Here is a 17,718-nt window from a genome sequence, read left to right on the forward strand (position 1 = left end):
ATCGTTACCTGTGTGTGTACACAGTGATGGTTTAATTACCCTGGGGTTAAAGTCAAACCACTAAAAATGAATTCTACTTGTTTGGACCCTAACTGGAACAAACCAAATGTAAAAATGTGTTTTTGTGACAAATTGGGAGAAAACTGAACATGGCTTTGCTATTACCTGAGATTAAAGACTTGTTTATTTTCTTAGGCGTGACACTAGGATTATGGGGTTTTTTTTTAATGTTTTTTTTTAAATTTAGTTTTGAGAGACAGAGAGAGACACTGCTAGCAGGGGAGGGTCAGAGAGAGAGGCAGAATCTGAAGCAGGCTCCAGGCTCTGAGCTAGCTGTCAGCACGGAGCCTGATGCGGGGCTCGAACCCACAGGCCATGAGATCATGAGTAAACTGGATGCTTAGCTGACTGAGCCACCCAGGCGCCCCGTGTGTTTTTTTACAGTCCTTAGCTCTTAGAGATACATGCTGAAGTATTTATAGATGAAATGATGTCGGGATTTGCTTTAAAACACTCCAGCCCACCTCCCACCTCCCCAGAATATGTGTGCGGTGAAGGAAAGCAAACAGGAGTGACTGCTGGGTGATGAGTGCACGGGGATCCTGAATACTGTTTTCTTTACCTTTGAATGTGGAAAATGTTTCATAAGAAAACAGGTGGTTGTAACAGCTATTTGCCACGGAGACCTCACTACTAACCAGAACAGGCAGTTCAACCCCTAGGGGTGACACCTTGGCCCCAGATGATTTGCAGAGGATAGAGTTAATGACGTCACCTACGCAAGTTAACTCAGGAAGTAACCGTACCAGAAGACTGTTCATGCCATCACGCAAGGCACACTGCTTCTCAAACTTCGCTGTGCACTGGAATCACCTAGGAGTTTTGCCCCCCCCCTTTTTTTAAACATCAGTTCAAGGAAAGTCAGGGTAAGTGTGAGAGGCTGGCATGGCAGCCTACTCTCTGGGGGGGCCTGCCTGGGGCCCTGCTGGCCTAATTCTCCATCTCACCACGGTCCCCAAGACAGGGATCCGGGCCAAGCTTCCCTGAATTATCAGTGCAATCAAGGATGACCCTAGCACTACAGTAAAAACTAGGGACTTTGACAAAGATGAAAAACACTTGAAGGTAGGCCTCCTTTAAATCCAAACAAGAAATGACCTGTTATCAATATCAAGAGTGTAGTTCACATGGAGCATTCCATTAAGTGTTTCCTGTTACTCACCTGAGCATTAAGTGCCAGTGTGCATCCTGCGGAGGCCCGCCTACGTTAGTAACAGAAAAGCTTTTGTTTTAAGAGGCCAAAGGGTCCTAGGCAGCTTAATTTGTTCAAGCTGCTGAGTGCTGGAGCCTCAACAGTGACCTTATTCAAAGAAGGGAGGAACTAGCAATTCTCTTAGGAGTACACGCCTCACCTCACAAAGGACTGAGGACATTTTCCCCGCAGCAGGTGGCTTATTCAGATATACAACTGTGGGCCTCTAAGTGGCAAAGGGGTTCATTCTAGCATCATTCCGAGGGGCTTGGGAAATGTGGAGGGTTTGCGTCTGTTGAGGCTCTTCATATATCAGACTCTTATGACCCCTTTTCCCCAACAACCCTAAAGTGGAAGTTCCAATTGTACAGATGAAAGAAATGAGGCCTAGGCAGTTCTAGTTATGACGCCATCATTAAACCAGCAATAGAGAGCAACACTGCAGTTCTACCAGCCAAATTCCAAAGCCCTACGCTCTTTCCACAGCCAAGATAAACTTTAGGAGATAATGAACACAGCACCTCTCATTTCCACCTGTAGGAAATAATCCAAAGGTTGCTTGGGGGCCCAGCCCTTTTGGATGAACCTATTAGTCATCATGAACCTGAAGATATGAAACCCTTGAACTTTCATCCATCATTTTCCATGGGGACGTTCATTTTCCTCCACCCCCAGCTCAGTGGTGCTTTCTAGCCACTCAGTAGTCCACGGTAATACAGAAGAGGGCTTCCCCCATGCCCAGCTTTGAAGTCCTGGCTGAGGACAGCAACCTGAGGGCCTTCCCTTAACACATGTTCACACTTTCAGATCTGAATTCTGTGTATCATAAATGGAGAACAGGCCTGGAATGCAAGTCAACATCCAAAGCCAGGTTTTGGCCTCTACTCCCTGGATGCAGGAAACCTTCTGCTCCTGGCCCCATGACCAGCTACACAAGCCCCAAATGCCAACTTCGCTGAGGGTGCTGCTTAACACAGTAGCCATAAAGTCGAATTTAGACTCCAAAAATACAACCTTATAGGTCTGAGTCAATAAATACTGCCCCACTCACCCCCAGGCCCCTGCTTCTAAAGCTTTTGCTCTGGGGCCTCTGGTAGTGTTCCAAAGATGCTGTCCCAACGCTGGGACTGAAGCTGCCTCAAATCCTTCTTCTGGGGTTGCTTTCCAGACTAGTCTTACAATAAAGGAGCCAACCATTAAAACTGAAAACAAAACAGAACAAAACCCAATCCTTTTTAAACACCCTATTTTTTTTTAACTTAGAGCAAATCTATCACCAAAGCTTATTCTCAACTTACTCCCCAAACTTAGCTTTGATGAACTTGAGGCCATTTCCAAACTTGAAATCTACTTTCACAATTTAAATACTTAATAGAACCATCTTCCCCACCACCACCCCATCTGAGAAGTTCCAAAAAGGAAAGGCTCTCAAAATGTTTCAGGCAAATGGTTGGGAGATCAAGACATGCATACTGCTTCCTGAGGTGAGGTCATAGCTTTGAATTATACAACACTCAAGTACAAAGGTACATATTCAGATATGTATGTTCTGAAATGTTTGCTTTAGAACAAAAAACTTAGGCCAGGTGATATTTTCTGATACATGTTGTACAGGACTCTAATCCATCATACAGCTTCAAATGGCATTAATGAACATAGTAATGAAATGCTAGCTGACATTTAACTGATGTGCCAAGAAACTATGGCTTTGTGCGTCCTCTTGAATGTGCACAGCACTTATCTGAGACAGGTACCAATACCTCCGTTGTACAGCTGGGGAGACTGCCACCTGGAGAGCAAAGAACCCAACCCATGAAGCCATCGACAGACAGAACCAGCAGACTGACCCCAGAGCCTATAGCTCTTAACCCCTTTGCTTATTTCCAAGTGTCAGTAATTCAGCCAGCCAGCAATGGAGTTGCCCTTTCTGTGCCAATACAAGTCACCTTGGAGAGGCCAAAGGAACATCTTTTGGACAGCCCTGGACCCTCCACTGGATGCAACAGCCATGTTGGAAGAAGGTTCTGCAACACATAGCATTTTAAAAGCCATGTGAGAGTGTGTCCGTCTAACATAGCTTAGAGACACTCATAGTACTCCTCAATTGAACCCTCCCTGGGGACGTGTCCCAGCCTGCACTAGCATAGCAGACGTACTGATAAACAAATGCATGGGCAGAATGAAACAACGCATTTGCGGGCTGGTCTGGGCAGCGCAGAATGACACCCTACGGTGAAGCCCTCAACTCTGGAGTCCCACAGCTCAAGCTGTACTCCCTGCCCCATTGATTTCTAGCTATGAGTTCTCCGGCAACTTATTACAATTTTCTAAACTCAGTTTCTCCATCTGCAAAATGGGGAAACAATGGCTCCTACTCTGAGGTATACTGGAGTTTGTGATGTCAATTAACTGTACATGTAATAAAGCACATCACAGAGAACAAGCAAGTAAGACGTGCCGGTTCTCATGTTGATTATTCCAGCAGAAGTTCAGTAGGTGATGGACAGAGGTGAACATTTTCACTTGAGTATCCACTCCAAAGGTGGGGGGAAGGGGGATGAATAATCTAAACAAGAGCATAAAACAAAACAATAAGATCCTATGGACAACACCATCTCTGCAGATCCCATACCGATAGGTGGAATTCTGAGTTTGGAGGTAGGGAGGGGAAGCTTCCAGAAAGGAGGCTGGTCTGCAAATCAGGCTAAGAAAAAAATACTAAGCCAGGAGGTGTGCTTTTGCAAGGATTTTTTAAAATGCCTGTTGTTTTGGGGGAACCTGGGTGGCTTAGTCAGTTAAGCATCTGACTTCAGCTCAGATCATGATCTCACAGTTCACAAGTTCATGGGTTTGAGCCCCCACCCGGCCCCCGTCGGGCTCTGTGCAGCCTGGAACCTGCTTCAGATTCGGTGTCTCCCTCTCACTCCCTGTTCCTCCCCCACTTGCACTCTCTCTCTCAAAAAGTAAACATTAAAAAAAAATTCCTGCTGTTGCTGCTGATTAAGTTATTAACTCTGCCTAACAGTAGGCTGTCCACCCACCACCCTAGGCAGTTTAAAGTTAAGGTGGGTCTCCCCTCAGCCAGGCTGGCTGGGGAGAGAGGGGCCTCTGTCCCCTGGGAACATGTTGCCTTCAAAGCCACAACTGGCAGCTGATCGCAACACACAGACTAACAGCACTGCCCTACAGAAATGTAATGCAAGCCCCAACTGCAATTAAAATTTTTCTAGAAGTCACATTAAAAGATAAACAGGCAAAGCTAACTAGAATAATACAGTTGACATAATCCGATGTATCAAAAACATTTTTGATTCCACAAGTAATCAAAATGGAAGACTGACTCATGAGGAATTATTTTACTTTCTTTTTCTTCATAATAAGTCTTCAGAATCCAATGTGTTATCTTACACTTACTTACAGTACATTTCAGTTCACACCAGCCTCGTTTCAAGTGCACAACAGCCCAGGTAGCTAGTGGCTAGTGGCTAGTGGGCCGTGCTCTGGCACAGAAATTCCCAATCCAGTCACCTGAATCGCCGGGGGGAGGGGTGGTGCCCTGTGCAAAATATGGCATCCCTGCCCCACCTCGGGAGGCTTCAGTAAAAGGCAGCTGGCTTCCCTCCAAGTTCCGCTGCGGCACAGGCCGCCACCCACGCAGCCCGGTCCCCACGGCCTCTCTGCAAGAGTCATACAAGGAGGCTTCCATTTAAAAAATACTCAGCAGCATGCTGGCTTGGGGTCTGCACGCACAAAGAGGTAGGAGACCAAAGGATGTCTCCCAGAGACAGGGGGACTTACTGGGCGGGTGACTTAAAATGCCCTCCCTTCCTATGTGAGCTTGTCTACTTGTCGGTCGCATCTAAGCCTGGCCCCAGCTTTGGCATGGCTTTTCTCTGTTTTGTTTTTGTGCATAGTCATGAGCACCAAGCACGCTCTCTTTCCCTTGTCTTTGAAAGCATAAAGACAGAAGAGGTTTTAAGCACAAATTATGGTCCAATGAGGGTATTTAAAATTCTTCCAAGGGGCAGTAAGATTTCTGGGGCTATTATGCCCCTGTGGATATGCAGTAGGGCATTTCCAATTCCCTCAAATCGGGCCCTCAGCAGTCATCACTTTATCTCCAAGGACTCTGGCCAGAAAGGACCCCCTAGAACCCGGAGGAGGCAAATGGAGGATGCCTATGAATACCCACCACAGGTCACTCCCTGCCCCGTTACCCAGGTTTCCTATGTTCTGGGGTGAGCCTTTCTGGTTTTAGCCTTACTCGCTGGGGTGCCTAATTGAAACCTCTCAAAGGAAAAGTCTGACACACCAGTATGGAAAAGTTCTCTTATCATTTGGAGAAAATAATTTAGGGCTGGGTAGATAAACATGTACAGGAAATACTTCTATAGAGGTCTTGATCCTCTGAAGATTAATAACCCACGGAACTGGAGACCAGCCTCAAACTCGAAGGAAATAGGCAAGTTATAAAAACAGGAAGAACGGGAAGTTTATTTTTGGATGAATATTTGTTCTAGTGAAGCTCTTGATACTGACAAAAACCTTGATCTGCAGGTCATTTGCTACAGCTGAGCAGCTGCACTGCATGTTTCCACAAGCTGTCCCACCAGAGATTTCCGGGTCTTTCTGGAAAGGGCCTCACCCCACTCCTGCAAAACATCTGCCTTGCTGCCACTGGCTTAGGGATTCCTTTCTCCTGCACTCCTGTTGGTGAGTGGACTCTCCAGGCCAGCTAGAGACCCCAGCCCCCGTCCCCCAGCCATCCTCAATAACCCGCTCCCCCGTTCGGCCCCAGTGCCTCAAGCTGTGCCAACTGGGGTGGTGCGTGTCTGCCACGTCTGTCCCAGCATGACTGGGGCAGCCTCCCTCCATGGACCGCCGGCCTCCGGTCTCACCAGCCTCTCTGGTTCTCTCCTACAACCCCGTTACCACGCCCTGCATGGTTCCCACTGCTTCTAGAACACAGCCAAATATCCTCCAGTTTGACAGACACGGCTCTTCACAGTCGGGCTCAACCCACCATTACAGCCCGATCTCCAAATGCAGGACTGACTACATAGACTGCAGGGCCTCGTGCAAAAGGAAAAGTAGGAACATAAAGAATTTCAGGATGACAACCGCAGCACGTTAAACCGAGCAAGGTGAGGCCCCTGCAAGTGCGAGGCCCTCAGGCCCCCTCCTGTGTCTCCCTCACAACCAGCCCAGAAGGCAAAAAGCACTACCATTAATGAAAAGAGCCTTTTACACCTCTTTTCCCCCTCACTGAAACCCCTCCCCTCTCTCAAAGAAGACTTCAAAACAAGGAAATTGGCTCCCAATCTTCTTGGTTTGTAATAGCACTTTCAGCAGCACAACATAGCAATTCAACACTTCCATAGGTCTCAGCGGTGCTCACCCCAACAAGTGCCCTCCCGAATCCCCTCCTTGGCTGCCCCACGTAAGTGACCCGTTCACACACTCCTTGCACTGAGCTCTCTGGTCCTCATTTAAAGGACGGTCATTTATTTACCGGTCTCTCCTCCACACCCGAATCAGACCAACAGTCCCAGGGCTCGGAGTTCACAGCCTAGTCACTTGTGTGTCCTCCCTCCTCACCTTTCCAGAACAAGACTTGGTACATGTGAGGACTCCAATAAATTTCTACTGAATGACCAGTAGGACTATTGCCCTTTCCTTCTAATAGCCACTTATGGAGCCTCCTCGGACCTTGCCAAATGGCCAGCTAGAGGAAAAATTTTAAAATCCCCTGAAAATATTGCTTTTACATAAGAGAAGATGCCCGGGCACTATGGAGACAGAATTACACAACGAGCTTGAGGGCATCTCAATGGGAACTTCCATTAACTACCATTATGAAACCTACTGGCCAGACACAAAGGCTGCACATGTTGACTTTGGCAGTGGCTTCACAGGTGGCCCAGCTGGCGCAGTGGCAGAAATCTCACCACCTCCTTGGCTGCTGCCAGCACCACGGGGGGCATGGAAGAGGGATGGGAAACAGGAGAGCCACGGAGCACTGCCTTCTTTCGTTTTACCCCATGTGACAAAGGGGTAGGCACAGCCGGGAGAGGAAGAAGGGGATCAATGTTTCATTCCCTACCAACTGCCATTGGGAAGTAGAACAAAGGCAAAAGCCTTGGGTTTCCCCCCCTACCTAGAAACTTTAAATGAGATCTAATTTCCCTTGAAATTATGATCTCTTTAGGGAAAATGCTTATGAGCCCCTAAGTTCTTTTTGAGCAAAGAAGCAGAATGAGGTAGGGAGAAGAGATGAGCCACGACCACCACTACCCCTTAAATGTGAACTTGCTTTATTATTCTTTAAGAGGAAGAAAAACATTGGAAATCCCAAATAGCTTCCTAAACATTCAGGGAAAGTTGATTTTTCCAGCAATTGGCAACTGACCATGCTCATGGGAGATGGGGAGTCCAAGAGGAGGGATGATACCGTATCAGAAAAAGCACAGGCATTAAATTTTGCGTGCCCTCTAATATTAGAAGATCTCCCCCCAAATTTAATCAAGGAGCATCCCTCCCCCAATCTGCCATTCAGTAACAACAGCAACAGCAGCAACAGCAGCAGCAGCAGCCACCCTGTACTGAGCTGGTATGGGCTGGATCAGTTTTTCTCTATCACGTCTCTGCTGGCAATGGGGACAATCTGCATTTTCCTTGTTTACTGCTTTCTCCACGTCCTGTGCAAGTAGGCCCCCATGAGCATGTAAGGTCACGTCTGAAAACTCAAGACCCAGAAGGGTGCCACCAACCTAGTAAAGTATGAATGTGATCTCCAATTTGTCAAAATTAGACGATCTCCATCCTTCCAGTATGGTTCCCATTCAATAGAAGAAGAGAAATCAAGTAACTCGCTCATGGTGTCTAAGGGAGGACATTTCAGGTTTTGGCCCTTTAGCTATCATTCTGCATGTTCAGAACACTTTGTTTCAGAAGTTCCAGGAATTAAAGCATCTTTTACCATGTTCACTGTAGTGACCCGTTTTCCCTGTCACTTTTCTCTCAGCAAATGTTTCCCACATACAGTTCTTTTAGAGCTACTATTTCCCCTCCTGAGTTAAAGCTGGCTTTCATGTTAAAGAAAAAGACTTGGATTGCGAGGTACTCAGCAAATGTCCTGAATATCTAAAAACTCCAAGGGGGTGCGGGGGTCTCTTCCCCTGTGACAGGATAATTTTGTGGCCAGTATGCTAAAAACCTCATGCAGAATGGGTCATGTGGTAGGAACTCAATTGGTGCCGACTCCTTCACTTGCTGTCCCAGAACACAGGAGATGAAAGTCCACATGGCCACCAGAGCAATCTCCTCCTGGGTCTGTACTCACAGCTCAGCTGTGCCTTCTCTTTCAGGAACACAGCCGCTGTTCTCCGCTTCGGACCACGGAAAAGGAAGTAGGAACTCCTTCCAGAGGCTTCTAATTTTCATATCTAATAATCTGTAACCCTAATCAGCTAGTTTTTAGTCTCAGTTTACTGAGCAGAGAGCAACAGCTAAATATATTCAATTCTGATACTATGAGTGAAAAATATAAAAATCTCATAACATACCAGGTAAATGCTTCAAAATTATTTTTGAAGTAAATAGGACCTAGGTTGCAAGGTTAGGTAATTGTGTTCATATGAACTCCAGAGGGAAGATACTACAGCATTTAGTTAAACAAAATCAGAAATACTAAAATAATTTATCCCTACACAAAGGATACATAGTTGTTTCCAATTTAAATCTAACCACTTAGACTACTAACTAAAACTGCAAACTATAACATACACATTTACGTAAAAAGGGAACTTACTCTGAAAAACTAGGGAGAGCAAACATCTCAAAACAACCATGAGTTAGCAGTAAGGCTCTTGTCTTTTTTTTTTTTTTTTTTTTGAGTGAGTGAGTGAGTGAGCGAGCGAGCAAGCAAGCAGAGGAGGGGCAGAGAGAGAGGGAGCCACAGAATCTGAAGCAGGCTCCAGGCTCCAAGCTGTCAGCACAGAGCCAGACGTGGGGCTCGAATCCACGAACCATGAGATCATGACCTGAGCAAAAGTCAGACATTTAACCAACTGAGGCACCCGGGAGACCCTGTGAGGCTCCTGTCTTAAGGACAATGCCAGGTTTGGTGCAGGCCAGAGCCTCACCGTGAGCTATTTCCATGTGTTTAAGAGGGAGACATTAACCTGAGTGAATCCAGAACTTACCGAATTCTGAACTGAGCCCTCGAGGTAAGGATCACATATCCCCCAGCAGGGGCAGAACCAGAGACTTATCAGTGCCAGACAAACAAGGCTGGGTGAGGTGACACTAGCCCAGCCCCGCCCAGCTAAGGTCTCTAAATTAGCCAAGGCTTCTGACACCCATTTCCAGGGACTTCTGGAGCCCACAGGGTGAGGACCCTCATGAAAAGCTCTACTGTTTGCCTTGAGGAGGGTGACAAGTCTTCTCACTGGGGTATTTACCGTGTGCTCTTAGGCTCTGTTACCAATGAGGCAGTCAGTCCCATCCAAAGAGTCTCCCAGCAAGATGAGAGATCAAAACCACAGAGTTGGGGAGAAGGGAGACAATTCATCCCCCAAACACACACACATTCCCTATCATGTTCTTGGTCATTCTGTAGCACCCAAAACAAAACCTAATCCTGGAGCATGTGGTCCACTATCACAAATTTATATATTACAGTATTACATATTTAGACTACAATATAAATAAATGAAAGGATCTCTCTCAGCTTAGCTCCCAGCCCACCTTCCCCCCGCTGTCCTTGGTTTAGAGGAAAACTGCTCTGTTGGGGAGCCATACAAGCCACCAGTTCAGCCAGCACCCAGACGCTGTGCTGGTGAATTACCTTGGGGGGGAGGGGGGAGATTCTGCATTTCTAACAACTGCCCAGGGGTGCTGGCCCTGTGGAGGGAGCCGTGGGCACTGGGCTCTGGAAATCCAGCTTCTCGGGCCTCCATCCCTTTTTCCTCTGAGGATGAAAGGTCCTTTGCTTTATGGTTCTACTCCGACGTCAGGAATCCACCTGGCAATTCTCCCCTGTTCTCACCCCGGCAGATGCCTCCTCACCCTTTCAGAGACATCAGAGACAGCAGTACAAAGACATATAAGGAATATCTTGCCTTGGGAAGCATGGTTTTCCCTTTGAACACTAAAAATCCTGAAGAGACTCTTTTACAACTTAGAATAATTTTGCTCCATTACTTCCCTCTTCCCTCCCAAAAAAGTGTGTTAAGGGGAGAGAGGGTGACTCATAGTTTTGAACTTTTTGGAAGGAAGAAGATAAAGAAATACAGGCTTACCGAAAATATAACCTAAAAAGTCAAAATTTAAACTTCATTTGAGCTTAAACACCACAGTCCCCATGAAGAAGTACCTAAAACTTTGTTATCTGTCAAATAACAGACTTCTAAGATTTAAAGGCAGAAACCACTCTCTGCCCTGGCCCCCCACACCTAAAAAGAAATGTACATTTTGTGCTTCCACATCATGGGTGAAGAATGCCAGTGCCCTCTCATTGCTCCATTAATGTGACAAAACAAACACTTAACCAGAAACTCTGGCAGGGTTCTCAGCAAGGTACAAGTTCAGACAATAGCTGAAGGTATTTCTTTTTGGTAAAGAAATGAAGTTGCTCTAACTTGAATGAGGGTTAGGATGTTCTTGGCCATGCATGGATTTTGAAGGAGCTAGAAATTCTTCAGGGGTAAACTGCATTATATGAAAAAACTGAAATACATTTTAAAAATATCAATGGTAAAGCAAAATTTTTGAAGAAATATTTAAAACGGGTAAGCAGGGGCACCTGGGTGGCTCAGTCAATTGAGTGTCTGACTCTTGATTTCCACTCAGGCCATGACCCCAGTGATGTAGGATCCAGCCCGTTAGGCATAGAGCCTGCTTAAGATTCTTTCCCTCTCTCTCTCTCTCTCTCTCCCTCCTTCCCTTCTTCTGTCCCTCTCCCCAACTCATGCTCACTCTCTCTCTCAGGGAAAAGAAAAAGAAAAACAAACAGGTAAGCAAAAAGAATAAATACCACCTGTGATCCACCACCCAGAAATCACCATGGCTAATGAAGCAACATGCAGTGACTGGCATCTTAGTTGAGCAAAACAGAGGATGGATATCCTAATATACTTCACCCACTTCTCCATGTTCAGACTCATCTGGAATTGTGCATAGGATCCAGAACCATCATGGAAGATTCCAGCACCTACAGAAATGTCTGACGGTCTGGGCAGAGGAGCCAAAATCACCTTCAGAGAGAAGGGCTGATGTGCCAGACTCAGCAAAGTAAAGGAAAAGGAGAAGTGTTTCCAGAAATAACTAAAGCTGCACCTGGACCCAGCCCTACGCCACAAAATCACGTGGCAAACCTGAAAGAGCTCTATCACCAGAGGCCAGCAACTCTGCTATGGAAATCCCCACCCCAGGCTCCGGACGGGGAAGGTGTTTCCTCTGTTTGAGGTCAATGGCCGTCCTGGCAGGATGGGCTGGAATGAACAGCAAGAAGTCGAGTATGGCCAACTCAAGTGGCCTGGGGTATAGGCAAGAATGACATAAACATCAAGAAGGGCAGCGACAGAAGTGGCTGGGGTGGGGGCTCTGTAGAGATGCAGACAGTGAACAGCCCAGAGTGCCTGAGCGCAGATCCACACTGTCAAGAGCTGTGAGAGCCTGGGTAAATTACTCAATTTCTCGATGCCTCTGTAACTGCGGATGTGATCACAGTACTTACTTCATAGGGTGGGAGCGATTAAAGAATGTTAACCACCAAAAGCATTTGACACAACACAGGCCACATGTAAGCACTATTTAAGTTTTTGCAGATCTACTTTTTCCGAGGTTTTCTAAAACAAAAAGCCCTATTAATTTTATCACTAGAGAATCTATTGCTTGACTCCTCCTACACAGGCCCATCAGCTTGTCACTTGTCACTTTATCTTTGGCCCTTTCTGCCAAGTGGCACAACCTCATCTCAATATCCATCCATGTACACTAGAGAGACCAACTGTCTGGGGCAGAACTTTCAGGGCTAAACCAGGGCAAAGCTGGCCAAACTGGAACGGTTGGTCACCTTAATATACACATAAAAGGATAAAGAAGAAAACAAGAGACATGGCTGTAACATCGCAGCTTAGAAATTACCATCACCAGGGCTAATAGTTGGGTGTAGTTCCCCCTGGTTCTTTGGTTATGCATATGTTTTAAGCAAAATTTGGATGGGGATACGCAGAGTTCTGTACCCAGTTTTCAGCCAATGCTGCATTCTCCATATGATTACTAATCCCTTGAATGTGCTGAGGCTGCATATTGTATGGCCGCACAGATGATCCACGGGGCTGAACCATCCCCTATGCTCTTATCAACATTCTCAACTTCTCTAACTTTATTTTTTCTATGTTTTATTTATTTTTAATACAGACAGAGAGAGCATGAGAGGGGGAGGGGCAGAGAGAGAAGGAGACACAGAACCGTAAGCAGGCTCCAGGCTCTGAGCTAGCTGCCAGCACAGAGCCTGATGCGAGGCTCGAACCCACAAACGTGAGATCTGACCTGAGCCGAAGTCGGAGGCTTAACCGACTGAGCCACCCAGGCGCCCCTACTTCTCTAACTTTAAACACCACTGCCCATAAATGGGTCTTCATCTGATTATGATCTTCAAATTTCTAGAAGAATATCTGAAGATTAAACATATGTATTATCAAATTGCTTTCCAGAAAACGTATACTAAAATCTACTCCCAATAGCAGTGTATGAAAAATGTCCTCTCACCAAAACCAGGTCAGCATTTAAAAGTATTTTTTTCTATTTGATAATTAATGGCAACTGAAATGTTATTGTTTCATTATATACTTTAATGATTTGTGGGCTTAACAATTTTATTTCATGTTTAGCCAACTATATTTTTCTTTTAACCAGTCAGCCTAGCATTTTTAAAGTATTAAGTTTTCTATTTTTCTAGTGGTTGTTTTAGTGTCTTGTTTGGTCATTTCTTAAACTTTTCACACTTTTATATTAACTCCATAAATCACAATTGAGGCAAACTTTTTTTTTTCGTGTCTGTTAAATTTGTCCATGGTATCACACAAGCAGAAGTTTGCAAACTTAGCAGGGATTCTCCTGTAATTCCTTCCAATACTTTGATGTGTGGGCAACCCTTCCTTTATTGAGGAGTTAAGTATCCACTAATGTGCTCATCTAATTTAATTTTTTAAGCTTTTTCTTTTCTATTTACCTCATAGTTTTGAAATAAAATATGAGGTGAGGCTCTAAATTCAAAGGAAATCATAAAACCCATGGTACAATGGACTTGTGTTGAAATGAGGAAATTGTTAAGAAATTAAATCCACAGGATACAAACTGGGGATTTGCATGAGACCTACTCTCAGTAAAGCATCAGCTCATTAAAACAACGTATCCCACAATGAATAGGAGTAATCAGAACGTGCCTGGGATGCTCAGTTCTCCTCCGACCCTGGGCCCTACCTAGTCTTCCTATGTGTTTTTTTGGTGGATTCTTGGGAGCTGAACAGAAAGGATGGAAGGGGTCTGGGGGTGGGGTCGAAGTAGAGGGCGGGCCCAGAAGGAGACTGGGGTCCTTCGGGCACTTCCGGCCCCGGAGAGTCTACCTCTGCCACTAACTAACAGGAAATAAGAAATAGTGAAGGGCCTGTCAAGAGTTTAAAACAGATCTCTCTGCCTCTGTTTCAAAAGGCAAAAGAGCGGAACTAGCTATTTTCCTTACACCAAGTTATTGCTACAGAGATAAAACGAAGCTGCATGTTATCCCAAATAATACTGCACAAGCCTCCCCCACCTGAGACACACACACACAGCTGCAGAACTACTGTGGTGATGTGGGGGAAAGGTGGCCCCTCTCCTGAACCTGCTCTTCCGGCCCCATCTCTAACTCCTACCTCCTTACCCAGAGCCGAAGAAGAGGGCAGTTTTACCCGTCCCTATATGCTGAGGAATCATAGTCTGTGTTTCCTTTTCCTTTGCATAATCAACATAAGAATAAAGGGATTTACCAGATAGAAGGATGCTTTTTGGGGGGCTCCTGGTCTGTGGGCCCCTTCTCCAAAGAGTACCTCAAATATTCTCATACGACAGGGCATATAGACGATTTTTCTTTTTCTTTCTTTCTTTTTTTTTTTTTGAGAATTCATTTATTCATTCAGTAACTGCCACTGCCAATCCTCAGACTACTCCTGCTAATGAAAGCCGAAAGCCATGGTGCATTCAGAGGAATGTGGGTTCCAATCCCAGCTCAGGCACTTACCGGCTGGGGCATCCTGAGCAAGCTTCTTACCTCCCAACCTGCGCTCTTCTTCTCTAGAACTGGCAGAGAACCACACAAGGGAAAAACTGTTGTGAGCACTTAGAATGTGCCACCAGTAACCCAGGGAAGCAAAGTGCACAAGGTCCACCAGTAGTGCCTGCTTCTCGGGAACAAAGCTTTCCCTGCACCGTAGGCACCAGGGAAGGAGAGGTCTCCTCATAGGTAAAAAATTTTAAAGTCCAACAAACAATTTAAATTCTCATTTCCTCCACGTAGCTAATCTCCTAGAAATCGATCAACCACAGTTGAACAACTAAGTGATTACATGTCATCAGGTTTGGAAAGAGGAATCTGCAGACAAATCCCTGCTTTTTTAAAGTTCACAGGCTTCTGGGAAAGACTTCTGCTTTTACAGGCTGGTCATACACAGCGGGTGGCTGCGGATGCCCTGCACAGGCCTCTCGTCTGAGGGAAACTGGAGGCTGTCATGATGGGCCCCAAACAAGGCCTTAACAGACTTTCTATTTCAAAGAGGCCTTAATAAACCCCCAAACCCAGAGTTACCTCTGGGCCAAGTCTGAGGAACACACACTGTATTTACAAGACTGATTTCTTTCACAGACATGTGATGAAGCATCCCCCGAGCCGCTGGAAGAGAGGGGTACACCCGTCCGCATGTGCTCAACACGCGTGCGGGCAGGCCTCCTTCCAACACGCGTGCACCTCAGTCCCACGCCTCCGTGCACTTGGGTGCTTCCAAAACTAGGACTGCTGGGGGCCCTGAGGTACCTTGCTTGTGATCTCAATTTTCCGGCACACCAAGCCTGTTCTGATCACAGTTAAGACTCAAAGAAAGTGGAATGCAAAGGACTCGATATCCAAGTACTAGCCACCAGGGTTTCTTCCCTTTGTATGATCTGAAAAAAATTCTGAAGCACTACATTTTCACGTTACGTTGCTCCCATGTCGTTTTCCTAGGCAAATCTATACCAATCGTAGGATCTTTATTTGTTTTCTGAACAAGGAAAATGAGAGACTGCCTCGGGTTAGGGTTGACTCTAGCAGCAAGTATAAAAGGTTCAGAGAGGTCTATGACCAGGCCTTTGCCACATTGGGCAGGTTCTCCCCACAGGCCCCTCCTGAGAAAACCCTGCCTTGTCTGCCCCTCCACGTGCCCCTCCACGACCTCCTTCGTTTTGTCCCAGGTTCTTCTCCAGCCTCAGATAGAAGTGCTGAGCGCTGCAAGCCTGTGGCCCCAGCTCCCCATCCTCCACGCTCTTCCCTGACCACTTCTAACCCTTATGCCCTTTACCATCGCCAAGTCCAATCCTCAGGGGCCTCTGCCCCTACTGTGGGCAGACCGTCCCAACCTGACCTCTCATATCCTCTGTGGGGTTGGAAAGGAAGGCAACTGGCTCACTCTTCTGCTCCCACTGCCCTAGGGGCCTCCCATTATCTGCGCCCCACAAGATGGAAGTTAGAAACTTGCCATACCAACTCTTTCACATCGTTTAGCTGAACCCCCATCCTGTCACCCCCACTGCTCCCTCTCCTCCCCTCCCAGCATCACCTCCGTCTCCCATGGGCTCCTGTGGTAGCCAACTGGTTTCCCTGCCTCTCACCTCAAGTCTATCTTGCACACCATTCTCTATTTCACTTCTGGCAAGTCACTTAACACTCAACTTCAACTGTTTCCTTAAGGGTAGAAGGGGGCATCCAGAGCACCTATGTCCCAGCGCTGTTAGGTCCACTAACTGGCATTAGGGGTATCAGGCACCTGGCATAGTGTCTGGCACATAGTGAGGAACTCAGATCTCTTTGCCTTAGCGTTAGCAGCCCTGCTGGGGCCACATCACACCCCATTAACCGCCTTCAATGGCTCCCTGCAGCTTACCGAGTATTGAGCCCAGCATTCAAGGTTCTTTCTTCCATCTGCCCCAAGCCACTCCTTTTCCCTTCAAATTATCTTTTGCTTAAGGTAATGCCTGCTCCATCCAAGAAGCTAACAGTTTAGATCGACTGTCTTGGGTTCAAATCCCCACTCATTTCCTACTTAGGAGCTTTGTCAGGCAAGTGATTTAAATGCTCCAGGCCTTAGTTTTCTTAGCAAGAAAAAAGTTGCTATTAGGATTAAATGAGATAGCCACAGTGACACCTCAGGCAAGTGCCTGGGGTACCGGGAGAACGGCAGAAGCACAGATTGCTCTTTCTTCCAATTCTCCAATATCCTCTCTTGCTTTGGGGCTCACGTGCCATATACCTCTGCCTAAAACACCTCCTCTCTGCAGGGCTACGCCTGTCCTTCAAGGTTCAACTCAAACGTCACCCTCTCCAGGAGGGGTTTACTTGAAACCCACCTATCTAACTCATCTCCTTGCCCTTCCAAGCACCTCTAGCATATGGCACTGTTCTTGGGCACTTCATGGTAAAAGCTGCCGTGTGGCTGCCCTACTGCAAGACGTCCTCTATTTAACTGAGGACATTTGTGGACAGGCCCGTGTCTGATTCATCTCTGTGCTCTCCACACAGTCCTGCATGTGGCAGAAAGTTGGTAAATATTTGCTAAGTGAAAGAACAAATTTTTGGAGGAGAGGCAAGAGGGAGTTCCAAGCTTTGAAGACTAAGGACCCAGCACCACAGTGTAACTGAGCCACAAGGACAGAGATGGATTTGTCCTGAGACACACTGGAGAAGTAAAGAATGTTTTATTCCAAAGGAGCAATGAAGCCAAACTATACAAAGTAAAGTGAAGTCAGCCTCCTCCTGTCTACTCCAAGTGAAGCATGGTGCCTCTCCAGAGCCAAGAGTGGCCGCCATTTTAAACAAATAAGTCATGCTGCCTCTGGGCACAAACAGCCCTCAATGCTTCAGTCCTGAGGGGAGGGACTCTTGACAATCATGCACTTGAAAAATTAGATCTTTGATCCCAAGAGGCTATTCTAAACTTCTAACCAGGCCCGTCTGCCTAGCAGTTCGCTCCTTAAAAGCATGTGTTGGTAGCAAGTACAGCTGCATTCTTAATCACTTACACCCCACAACCAACTAAAGATAGCTTGAAGAGGTCTGCCATATGCCAAATTCTTCTTTTAAATAAGAACACAAGAACCGTTCATGCAAGAAAAATTCAGTCATGGCCATCAGAAAAGAAAAAAGGAAAAAGACTTGACTTTTCTCTTTGTTT

General features: G+C 46.3%; 1 protein-coding gene across 1 annotated transcript in view; it reads right to left on the reverse strand.

Annotated features, from left to right (window-relative positions):
- SPRED2 (sprouty related EVH1 domain containing 2) overlaps positions 1 to 17,718 on the reverse strand; it is a 110,917-nt gene that overhangs the window by 62,454 nt on the left and 30,745 nt on the right. The window lies entirely within an intron of this gene.

This window comes from Suricata suricatta, chromosome 4, assembly GCF_006229205.1.
Source record: "Suricata suricatta isolate VVHF042 chromosome 4, meerkat_22Aug2017_6uvM2_HiC, whole genome shotgun sequence".
NCBI classification, from domain to species: domain Eukaryota; kingdom Metazoa; phylum Chordata; class Mammalia; order Carnivora; family Herpestidae; genus Suricata; species Suricata suricatta.